This window comes from Myotis myotis, unplaced genomic scaffold (genome assembly GCF_014108235.1).
Source record: "Myotis myotis isolate mMyoMyo1 unplaced genomic scaffold, mMyoMyo1.p scaffold_m19_p_7, whole genome shotgun sequence".
NCBI lineage: Eukaryota > Metazoa > Chordata > Mammalia > Chiroptera > Vespertilionidae > Myotis > Myotis myotis.
This window is the reverse complement of record NW_023416379.1, coordinates 53,113,522-53,125,728: the sequence shown is the minus strand read 5'-3', so window position 1 is coordinate 53,125,728 and position 12,207 is coordinate 53,113,522. Positions and strand designations below refer to the sequence as shown.

At 44.8% G+C, this 12,207-nt stretch overlaps 1 protein-coding gene across 1 annotated transcript in view; it reads right to left on the bottom strand.

The window, feature by feature from the left end:
• RNGTT (RNA guanylyltransferase and 5'-phosphatase) overlaps positions 1–12,207 on the bottom strand; it is a 247,124-nt gene that overhangs the window by 222,494 nt on the left and 12,423 nt on the right. The gene's annotated exons all lie outside the window — the stretch shown is intronic.

Here is a 12,207-nt window from a genome sequence, read left to right as displayed (position 1 = left end):
CCGAATAACATCGGTTTTGTTTCCCATCCAGGGAACAGATAGAAACCAAGAGAAATGAGAAGGCAGGCCCGTTTCCATGCGTAGACTGGTCCGCAGCTTCCCCAAGCGCATCTCTGTTACGAATGAAAGGGCATCACCGCGCTATCGCAGCCCTAGAGCCCGATCGCCCTTTTGCGGCCAAGCTTGCGTCCCGCCGGATCTGGCCTCGATGTGGGCTTTGGAAAGCTGACGCGGGTCAAGAGGAGGCGCTTTAGAGAAATCCTAAAGGCGAGGGATTGGAGGGCCGGACATGAGGAGCTTCTCTTCGGGAGGTGCTTCTGCGGGTCCATGTCGTATGTGAAACTGATCCAAAAACATTCGTGAAGACTTGTTTGTACATTTCTAGAGCAGAGTGTCAAAGCACAGGAACCTCAGAGGGTCCCTGACTCAAAGTACTAACTAACGTGTGCCTTGGCCGAGGCAGGAGCCGCCCGGTGGGGCGCTGCTACGGGCGGTGTTCTCCTCCCCAGGCAGAAGGTCTTTCCCATTCAGCTGCGCAGAGGCGATTGGAAGCGTTTTGTAACAGCCACCTACCTGGTAATCACACTTTCTTTAGGTGACAGGCTACGTTAAAGTATGAAATATAAAGCTGGATGATGGCAAATTACCTGTAATGCAGCAGCTTGGCTTTAAGCACAAATTCTTAATTTGAACTGCAAGAGTGTGAGTTTGAGGGAATATATACATGGTGGTTTTTTATCCTCCCGCGAGGACATATCTTGATTTGAGAAGAAGGGAGAGAGAGAGAGACTGGTTGGCTCCCGTACGCACCCGGACCTGGGATCGAACCCAAAACCGAGGTGACTTACTCGGAGTCCAACCCGCGGCCTTTCAGAACACTGGGCGATGCTCCAACCAACTGAGCCACAGGAGCAGGGCCTGCGGGATTTATTTTAAAGAGTCGGTGGGAAACTTGCAGGGCAGCTCAGCACCCTGTGTGCCTGGACCCTCCCGGTATTTTTGCATTGAGAGGGCCCAAAGGCTACCTCCCTGAAAGAGCCTAAGTCCCACTCCTGGTCTGTCCCACTGTTATGTCTGCTGAGACCTTCTAGTCAGTGGAAAGTCACTCCTCCCTTGACAGGACAAAATAAGACCGTTTCCTTACTGGGCAGCAGTCTGCCTAAACCATGCCCAATTCTCTGCTGGCAGAGAGATCATGGCCCTGCCTACACCTAGATTTCAGACATCTAGCCTCCGAAAATGTAAAACATTTTGAGCCTCTCCAATTTGGGTACATTTTTACAACAGCTCTAGAAAATTGATACAAGGCCCCACAAAACCTGAATCTGCCCGTTCTAACCCATGCTCTCCGGTTCTAAAGCTCTTGAAGTCCCTAGCCCTTGTAAGACTCAGACAACTTTTCCCAAGCTCTTTTGAATTTATCTGGTACACAGGAGGTTTTAGTGCCCAAGCGTCTGTTCTAGAGAACTCAGATGTTCAGCCACAAACACTAGTCACTGTTTACTGTAAGAGCACTGATGTCTTCAAGGGCAGAAACCTTTAGGTATCTCCAGATGGCAAGCATTCATTCAAGTATCTGCCAGCACCTCCATCGTCCTCAGTGGCCAGGGGCCTACTGTCCCTGCTCCTGAGATGGGAGCCCACCCCCAGAAAATGCCCTGAGCCCAGAGGTTCATCTTCCATCAGAGGTCTTCCCCATGGTATTAGTTTCCTAGAGCTGCCGTAACAAAGGGCCACAAACCAGATGGCTTAAAACAACAGAAATGTATTCTCTCAGTTCTGGAGGCTAAAAGTTTGAAATCAAAGTGTTGTCAGGGCCATGCTCCTTCCAAAGACCCTAAGGAAGGATGCTTCTTTGCCTCTGCCAGCCTCTGGTGGTTCCAGTCATTCCTTGGTTCCAACCTTTGCCTCCATCTTCACATGTATCTGTGTCTTCACATGGCATTCTCCTCTCTCTCTATGGCTGTGTGCAAATTTCCATCTTGATATGACATTAGTCATATCAGATTAGGGCCACCCTAATTTGGTATAACTTATTTTAACTTGATTCCATCTGCAAAGCCCCTATCCCAGTGGTTCTCAACATTCTGGCCCTTTAAATACAGTTCCTCATGTTGTGACCCAACCATAAAATTATTTTCGTTGCTACTTCATAACTGTAATGTTGCTACTGTTATGAATCATAATGTAAATATCTGATATGCAGGATGGTCTTAGGCGACCCCTTTGAAAGGGTCATTTGACCGCCAAAGGGGTCACGACTCACAGGTTGAGAACCGCTGCCCTATCCTATATAATAAAGAGCTAATATGCTAATGGTCATGACTCCCTCATGCCGTAACAACCGATCAGCAGGAGACTGTGTGTGTAGCAGGCGCGGGTGGGCAGGGCTGCATGCACAGCGACGTGCGTGCAGGTGGGCGGGGACTTGACCTGGCGGGGATTGCCGGGGGTGGTGCCGACCAGGTCTGGGTCTTGCCCAATGGGGGTGGGGCCGGCCAGGTCTGGGTCTCGCACAATTTCAAGGTGCACATGGGTGGGCAGGGAACTTGACTCTGGGTCCCACAGCACACCCCAGACTCTGACAGGAGGAAGAAGGGAGCCGAATACCTGCACCCAGTCATTGTTTGTATCAATGTTGTTTTCATATCATGTTTTTGTTGTTTTTATATCAAATCTTTGTTGTTGTTATATCATGTTGTTGTAAATGTTTCCCTCCACGTCCTGCGTGGTTCAGGGTTCAGGATCTGGAAGAGGAGCTGCACACAAATGAAAGAGAAGAGACAAGAGATAATTTGGAAATATTGGGGGGCCAGGCGGGTAAGTCCAACTCAAGAGGAAGGACTTCCACTGGTGCTCAGGCCACACCAATCTTTTATTTGGTTTGGGATCCACCCATAGTATAGCGCTTAGGCAGGGAGTTTCCAGTGACACACAAACTATTCTTATCAATAAGGATTTGCATGACTAAAGGTGGGGAGGTTGCTTCAGCTACCATTATCTGGATTAACAGAGGTGGTGCACAGCTCTGACCTTTGCTAGGGCTTCAAAGGTCACCAGCCTTCCAGGTTCTCTGTCTACACCTCTCTGCTAGTGAAGACAATAGGCAGTTTCCCACATCATGTTGTTATGGTTTATTTATTAATAAATTTATATATTCTTTTTATATATATTTTACTAATTTTCTTTTATCTCTGACACTTCTATTATAGAGAAAGGGCAAATAGCAATATTAAAATATTTCCTCTAATCAATTCCCTTTTAATGTGTACGAATTTCATGCACTGAGCCACTAGTTTTTAAACAAGGTCACATTCACAAGTACCAGAGGTTAGAAGTTCAACATATCTTTTTGGACAACTCAACCCACAACATCCACCATTACCTCTGGAGGCATACCTAGACTTGCAGAAACACAAGCTTTTCTGAACCCCAGGAATTTGGCTGCTGTTTTTCTCCCTTTTTCAGAGAGTCATTATGTCATTCATAAAATCAAAGACTGAGACAGAGGCCTTAAAAATCACCTTCCATGTCCCTCCCTTTCTTTGTATATGGCTGGGAGCTACAGAGAATGAAATATGAGCAAACTCAAATTCACCTTCTCTTCCTTGTTTTTATCAACAATGCTGAGCCTGCTTGAAGAGTTTAATTCTTCAGTGCACTCTTTCAAACCTGCTCTCAGAGGCTCCTCGTATTCCCTCAGTGAGTCTTTTGTTTCTCAAAAATAATCAATTTCCCAAAAGGCATATTTGGGGTAGCAACTCTGGTCCCTCCTACTGGCCACAAAACTGTGCAAAGAAGGATATTTTATCTCTATTTTCTGTAAACCAACTCAAACTTGATTCTGAATTCCATTTCTGCTAAATAGGAAGTGTAGGGGAAGAAAAACAATTTTCTTTCTACCCTTCTGAGTTCGTAGCTGAGAACCCCTGAAGTAAGACAGATTAACAAGAGAAAAACAAATGGAAGTTTATTAGCATGTATATCTATACCATGTATAGATGGGAGATACCCAGGGAAACTGAGTAAATCCCCCAGATGGCCTAATTCACCATCTTAAATACCACCTTCAGTTAAAGACAAAATAAATGTGTTGAGGGGAGGTCAGTTATGCAGATTTAAGTCATTGCCTTATCTGTTGATAAGTGTCTCCTGTAATTTGGAGTTATCCTTCTCTTCATGGTACAGAGAGGGAATACCCTCACAAACAGAGATTTCCTTTATATATGAAAATTTCCCTTAAAGGATATTGACTTCTGTATTTTCAGAGCAACTACTGTCTGCTACTTCTCAAAAATAGTCATCCAAATAATTCTTATGCCAAAGAAGCATATTAGGGGGTAGAAAGAATATTCTGCTACCCTTCAGTAGGAGATTCCAGCTCTGGCATTCTTGGGGCTTCCTGACACCATTTCTATGCCTAGAATTAAATCTTGGTTCCAGGGGCTCAGACAACACATCCCTAAGAAAAGGGTGAAGAGAAGGGTTGGCCACCTGTTTACTTAGCTTGCACTGATCTTTGGCAAGGCTCCCTCTGGTCCAGCAGCCCTCTGCTGCTCCCCAGCCACATTGTGAGGAAAGGGGATCTTTTGTGAGTCTGGAAACCCTATTGCTCAGGCTTAATGTTTTGAAAAATTACTGGGGGTTGGAGGGATGACAGAAAGAATATATCAAATGAGGAAAGCATCAAAGATGACTTCAGTCTTTCTTTTCACAATAGGAACATCTCCAACTTTTCAATCAGCTCCAAGAACCCTCAGCCTATAATTTTAAGTACTAAGACAGCATAAAAAGTGTATGTGTTGGATTGATTCTTCTGGAAAGTGAGAAGTTGGAGGCATTTCGGTTAAAAGATAAAACTAGAATTCCCCATATTAGCTCTGCAACCGAAACCCAAACCATGTGTGACCACTAGATGGCGCTAAAACCCAGGTACAGTAATCCAATCTCGGATTGCTTTGGTAATCAAGAAAGTAGGTCAGTGAGTCAGGTTCTTTAGTTACACATGTGTATACCCATTCCAAAGGTTCAATTTGGCCCTGGTTCATCACATTCATAATAACAAACATCAGCCTAACCTACACATAATTAAATAACAGTTACTAGCAAAGTGCCTCTGCTGTGCAGTTTGTGTGAGTTTCTTCATTGGAAAATATGAACGATTAAAAGGAAAAACAAATATTTGCTTTCAAAGCATTACTGTCAATGCATGGAGGTAAGTATCTGCTTCTGTATGCCATAAAAAATTACTTGTTCCTTTTTTGTTGTTGTTAATCCACACCCAAAGATATTTATCATTGATCTTTTAGAGAGAGGGAAAGACAGAGAGAAACATGGATTGGTTGCCTCCTGCATGCGCCCCTAGCAGGGCCTGGGCCAGGGAGGAGTCTGCAACCAAGGTACGTGCCCTTGACTGGAATCGAACCCAGGACCCTTTGGTCTGCAGGCCAATACTCTATCCACTGAGCCAAACCTGCTAGGGCAAAAGATTACTTTTTCTGTTTAAGTTATGAGGAGCATTGTCTGCCTTTTTGTATGTGATGCTGGAACCTGCCAGCAGAGGCAGGAAACCTTTATTCCAATCCAAGCTCTGCCGCCCGGGTGTATTAAACCTTGATGGGACAAAAATCACCCTAAAGGGCCTGATTGTTTTTTACCATTTGACAAATAACTAAATGATCCCTGAAACCATGCACCTTAAACTCAATCTCTGGGTACTTATTAAAGTGCAGATTCTGACTTAATAGGTCTGGGTGGGCCTGAGATTCTGCATTTCTAACAAGCTCTCGAGTGATGTCCCAGCTGCTGATTGGAAAACAACACCTAGTCTTCCTGTTGTGGGAAGCTAATCCATAACATCTGCAAGGGGAAATCTGTCCCAACACTAAGAAATGGGCAAACCGTATACCTGCAAAAATGCTTGTATTTTGAGATCCTCACTAGTCGCTGTCTATTTGAAAGGAACTCTGTTACTAGGTATTGATCTAATTCTGACATTACTTTATGCTTTTAGATTAATTAGAGCCTATTAGATATATTGGGGAATGAAATTTTGTTATTCTAGTTATCAGCCATCAATATATCCTTACTGTTTGTTTCAATTGACAAGATCAGTTGTGTGTTTTTTTAATTCCTGACTGATAGCACATCTGCTATCTCAGATGGAACCTACTTCCTATGTAACATCTGATAGGAAGCTAATATTTTGTGTCTTTGCTATGCAAAATCATAATATTTACCTGATTATATGCTGCAAAACAAGTAAGGCATCTCTCTCTTTCCCAAATAAATAACCCCTGTATTTCTATACCCTCTTCCTACTGGAATATTCTTTTTATCCCCTTACAGATTGCACTTGTTTGCTAGGGAACTATTAAACTATACCATGTGCTTAGGATCGATTTGTCTGAGAGATTTTACATTTACTCTGTGTAGTGTTTTACAGCTTACAAAACCATTTTTAACTATGTTAACTCATTTGATCCTATAAAAAATTAAGTAAATCATCTTTCTGAAAGTTTTTTTTAATTTTTAATTTTTTTCATTTTTATTTATTGACTAGTGGCCCGGTACACAGATTTGTGCACATTGAAAGGAAATTAAGTAGAAGAAATATTTTAATATTGCTGTTTACCCTTTCTCTATGATAGAAGTGTCAGAAATAAAAGAAACTTAGTAAAATGTATATGAAAATAATAGATAAATTGTTTAATAAACAATGACAACATGATATAGCAATAAAGACATGATATAAAAACAACAAAAACATGATATAAAAACAACAATGACTGATAAATTGATTAAACTTATTCTAATATCTCCCTGTATACCACATTAAGAGAAAAAAACACTTCCAGAGTGCTTGACTAATTTCCCTTGTGATGAAGTATTTACAACTTTAACTTTAATGTCACACGCTCTTCGAACTCGAGAGAAAGCAACATATAACTGGCATGTCCGAAAACGGGTTCAGGTAGGAATATTCCTACTCTGTCTAGAGTTTATCCTTGTGATTTATTAATAGTCATCGCAAATGCTGGCATCACGGGAAACTGTCTTCAAATTAATTTAAATGGGAGGCCATTGTCAGACGGGAACAAATCTATTCTTAGAATCAGAACAACCTCTCCTTCCACAGATCCTGTTAATACTTCAGCTTCGATTACATTAGGTTGCAATCTTTTGATAATCTAGTTCCATTACAAAGACCCCATTTACTATTAAGATTTCTCAGTAGCATGCTGATTGCACCTACTTTCAATTTTAATTTATGACACAGCATTCCTGAAGGAGTAATACTAATAAGAAAATCATTGGGAAAATTTTGCTTTTCGGCATCCATTGAATCAATGGAATCATCACTCAAATAGGTGTGAAAATCTCCATCAAGTATATTCAGAATGTCAACAAAAACAACCAAATTCATGATTGATAATGACAGAACGAAACACACGTGCGATTGGTGCTAGTGAGAGCTTTATATGTATCCTGCATGCACGAGTCAACGTTTATTTTTAAATTGCCAGTGCGCGTCATATGTACCGGCCGGTTAATCGGACAGACGGACAGATGGACAGTCACTTAGCCATTTATATATATAGATGTTAGAGAGAGAGAGAGGGAGAGAGAGAGAAACGTTTTTGTTGTCCCTCTTATTTATGGAGTCATTGGTTGATTTTTGTATGTGCCCTGACCAGGGACTGAACCCATAACCTTGGTGTATCAGGACAATACTCTAACCAACTGAGCTATCTGACCAGGGCAAAACTTAGTAAATTAGATATGGAAGATAATCGTTTTCTGCATTGCAGATGAAGAAATGAAGACTCCAGAAAGGTTGTGACAGACCAGAACACAGCCAGTGTCTCCTGACCTAAATCCCAAGCACTTTTCGCCTCACCACACTGTTCTGCCTTGTGGTTCACTGTGCGTATGAATCTGTGAGCAAAGAGTGTGTCCATGTAGACAAAGAGGGAAGGAGGAAGTGGGATAAGCTTGAGACCACTTTGTTAGGAGAAATGAGGAACTAAGAGTAGTAAACTGAGGCAAGTTGATGACATGGGAAAACCTTAAGTTTCTGGTGACGTATTTCAAAACTCCAGGTTTGGATTCCATAGAACCGTAACATCAAAGGTCATTGACTCGCTTCTGGAATGAGTATTTTAAACTGGCCCCTAGTTTTAGGCTCAGATAAAGTATACTGAAGTCTAGTTCATTCATTCTGTTCACATTTCTACTGAATGTTCACTGTGTGTAAGGAAATCCAGGGGATACGAAGGTTAAGCTATGTTCTTTAACCTTAAAAAGCTTATTATTTAATAGGGAGGGTTTATTATATCAATTACTCATGTATTGATTCATTTTGAAATGTGATTCAGCACCTTGCTATGTGCCATACCCTATCCTAGGTGGAGAGCAATGGCAATGAGCAAGACAAGATCCCTGACCTCAAGGACTTTACTTGACCAGCATAGGATACAAAATAAATCAGTATAATAAGTACAGCAATGGGGGCTGCCCAAGTTACCATGGAATCACGGAAGGGTATCTGTCCCAATCTTGAAGCGTCAGGAGAAGCTTCCAGGAGAAAGTGACATTTAAGCTGAGCCAAGTGGGGGTGCAGTGGGGACCACATGTGCAGAGGCCTGGAAGCAATGGTGTGTGGTAAAGGTTAACAACTACCTGGGGGGATGCCAGAATGCCCTAATTTGTAGATTTTGCCAGTTTCTTTGATACTCCCACTATGGCTGACTTTAAGCTACCAACATGACATCTGAGGTCGAAAAAAGGGCCACGTACTAAACCTGACAAACTCAGGGGAGGCCTGCATTGTAGCAGACGTGGGATTTCATCCAGGTCAGTGTGATTCAAAGCTGTGCTTTTAATAATGCCTGTAATTCTAAGTGTCTGGCTTTTAAACATTCTATCACTTTGCAGATTATCGTATCAGCTAAGTACTCATGCTTTAACCCACTCCAGACTGATTGAGTCAGAAGCCCTGCTGGTGGATCCTGGTGTCAGTATATTTTAAATCCCTCTAGTAGCCCTGGCTGGATAGCTCAGTTGATTAGAACATTGTCCTGATATGCAAGGTTGTGGGTTCAATTTCTGGTCAGGGTACATACAAAAAGCAACTAATGCCCTGGCCCATTGGTTGGGCATCAATCCATGCACCAAGAGGTCGCTGGATTCCTGGTCAGGGCACATGCTTGAGTTGTGGGCTCGATCCCTAGTAGGGGGCATACAGGAAGCAGCCAATCCACCATGTTTCTCTGTCGAAGTTACTATCTTTTCCCCTCTCCCTTCCTCTCTCTCTAAAATCAATAAATAAAAAGAAGCAACCAATGAATGCATGAAAAAGTGGAACAACAAATAGATTTTTCTCTCTCTAAAAACCAATGGATAAGTTAGTTAATTTTTTAAAATCCATGTGATTCCAATGTGCAGACAAGATTAGAAACTACTTAATTAGATCACTTACTATTTTGAGATTATAGATATTATCTACCTGCCATTTATTTTTAAGCAAAATTTTTGCAAATACGCCAAGCAAAACATTTCATCTTATTTTCCTTGGGTAAAGTATGGGTCACACAGTGAGTTTCCTATAATTGAAAAGTATTGGCAAACGTAATTATCCAATATCTTTATAGAGTAATCATATATATATATATATATATGCACACGCACACGCACACGCACATGCACACACATATATAGGAATATGCAAATTATCTGGGACACCGTCACATCGACTGCCGGGGTCCAACCCCAGCGGGTCCAGGGGTTCCCAAAGGTGTGGACGGAGTCGGCGAAGAAGGAATGACATGGAGGCAGCATTCAGTTGATCAGCATAGCGAGGATCTCCAGCCAGGATCTCCAGCCAAGTTCTGGTCTGGATCTCCAGAGAAGTTCTGCTTAGGATCTCCAGCCAGGTTCTGTGTCCATGTTCTCTTGCTAGGTTCTCCAGCCAGGTTCTCCAGGTTCTCAAGCCAGGTTCTGTAGCCAAGTTCCCTCGCTAGGTTCTCCAGCCAGGTTCTGTCCAGGTTCTCCAGCCAGGTTCAGTTACCAGGTTCTAGTCAGGTTCTCTTGCCAATTTCTGTAGTCAGGTTCAGTCCAGGATCTTTTGCCATGTTCTCTCCAGCAAAGTTCTTCTATCTCTAGAGAACGTTCTGTGTAGGTTCTGTCTTCTTAGTTCTGTGTTCTAAGTTCTGTGTCTTGCTGTCTTATTACATCTGTATTTATACCAGTTGATTCAATCCTATCAATCTCTATTACAAAGGTTAGGGCGTTTCTTATCTCCATTCCAGGGAGTAAAGATTATGTAGCTTAAGCATGATTGTTCGTAGTTAAAGTGATTAATTACCCGCCTGGCACTTAGTTAAGGGATTTTATTCCCTCCCTAACTTCAGGGGAAAATCTCTACCTGGGGAAACAACCTTTCTCAGAGACCTTGGTTAAAACACATAGTGCCAAGAAGGTGAGCAAACATATTAAGAACAGTATGCCATATATGCCAGGTCCCTTGAAACAGCAAGCATGGACCGGCTCCCGGCAATCGACAATTCACAGGGTGGGTGGGGCCAAGGGGCCAAGGGGCCAAGGGGGGACTCTGGGTCTTGCGCAATTTCGTCCCGCCCAGGCAGACTCCCCTGTGGCCCCGCAGCCGAATCCTTACACGAACCTGGGGTTTACTAAACTTTACTGGAGCTGCTCCCCACACCCCTTCCCCCTGCCCCAGGACTGCGCTGCCCACAGCAGGGCGTCCTGGCAGCCTCCTGACAGGCGGGCGGCCGGGAAGAGCTGAGTGGGGCAGGGGCTGCAGGGAACCATGGAGGGACAGGGCAGCCGGAGCCAAGTTCCTGGGGGTCTGAGAAGAGTGCTTGACTGGAGCCTGGACTGCAAAGAAGGAAGAGGAAGCGGCCACCGGAGCTCTTCCAATCCTCCTGCACGAATACCCTACCCCAGCCCCCGCACCCCTGGGGGGACAGGGAGGCTGACCAGACAGGGAGAAGACCCAGCCTTGGGGGTAGCTGCAGCCCGTATCTCTGACTCCCGATCTCTTCCCCTGCCACCCCCGCCAGGGGCGCCCACAACAATAGCACGCCTGCGACATCCCGTCAGAGCCCCCGAGGCCCATGGCCTGTCGCTGCTGGGCCCCCTCCGCTGGGGCCAGGCACGCCTCTCCTCCCTACAACTCCAGACCCGGGTGAAGGCAGGCCTAAGCGGCCCCTCAGGGTCAGACTCATCCCCACCCCCACCCCCCACCCGCCCACAGCAGTGGCACTGTCTCCGCAGCAGAAGTGTACTGAACCTTGCCGGGGGTGTGGCAAACCCACCCTCCTAGCCCGCCTGGCCCCACCCTGGCCCAGCCCCTGCCCTGCTCCAGAAGATTGGAGCCCCGCCCTGAGCACACACAGCTGCGAAAAGACCACTATAATTTAAAGAATGGCGCCAAATGGGGAGGTTTGACAGTTACTCCCCCTTCGGCCGTGCCGCCCCCCTAGCGCCCCCCTACCACCCCTGCCCCCCACCAGCGCCTCCAGGGACGACCACCTCTACAGGGCTGCTGGCCAGAGCCCGCCCCTCCGAGGCCTGCGGAACCCTCTGCAAAGCTTCCATAGCTAGAGTCCCAGGAAACAATCATGCCCTCCTCCCCTAATCAGCACCTGCTACCTGCAAGGGTACCCATGAGCTTAAAAATAATAATCTCTTCCCATTTAGACACCACTTACTTGATGAAACATTTCTAGGTGTATTAATTAGCTCAGAACCTCCTCATGACAACCCAGTGAGGTAGGCGGAGAAGAGATTACAATTCCCATGGTATATGCATATGTATTCAGAAATGAAGGTCCGAGAGGAAAAGTGTCAAGTCCAGTGGTTCCCAAGGTGCAGCACACACCCCACGAAGGGGGGGGGGGGGCAATTTGGTTTTAAGTGGGGACAGTTCCAGAATGAGTTAACAGTGAATTTTTTGCATTTCTTACAGTTCAAAGGGGCCTCATCTACAGTGTATTCTATATAATGAAAGGCTAATATGTAAATAACCGAATGGTAGAATGACTGGTCACTGTGATGTGCACTGACCACCAGGGGGGCAGACACTCAATGCAGGAGCTGCCCTCTGCTGGTCAGTGTGCTCCCACAGGGGGCGAGCCGCTGAGCCAGAAGCCAGGCTCACGGCTGGCGAGCACAACAGCAGTG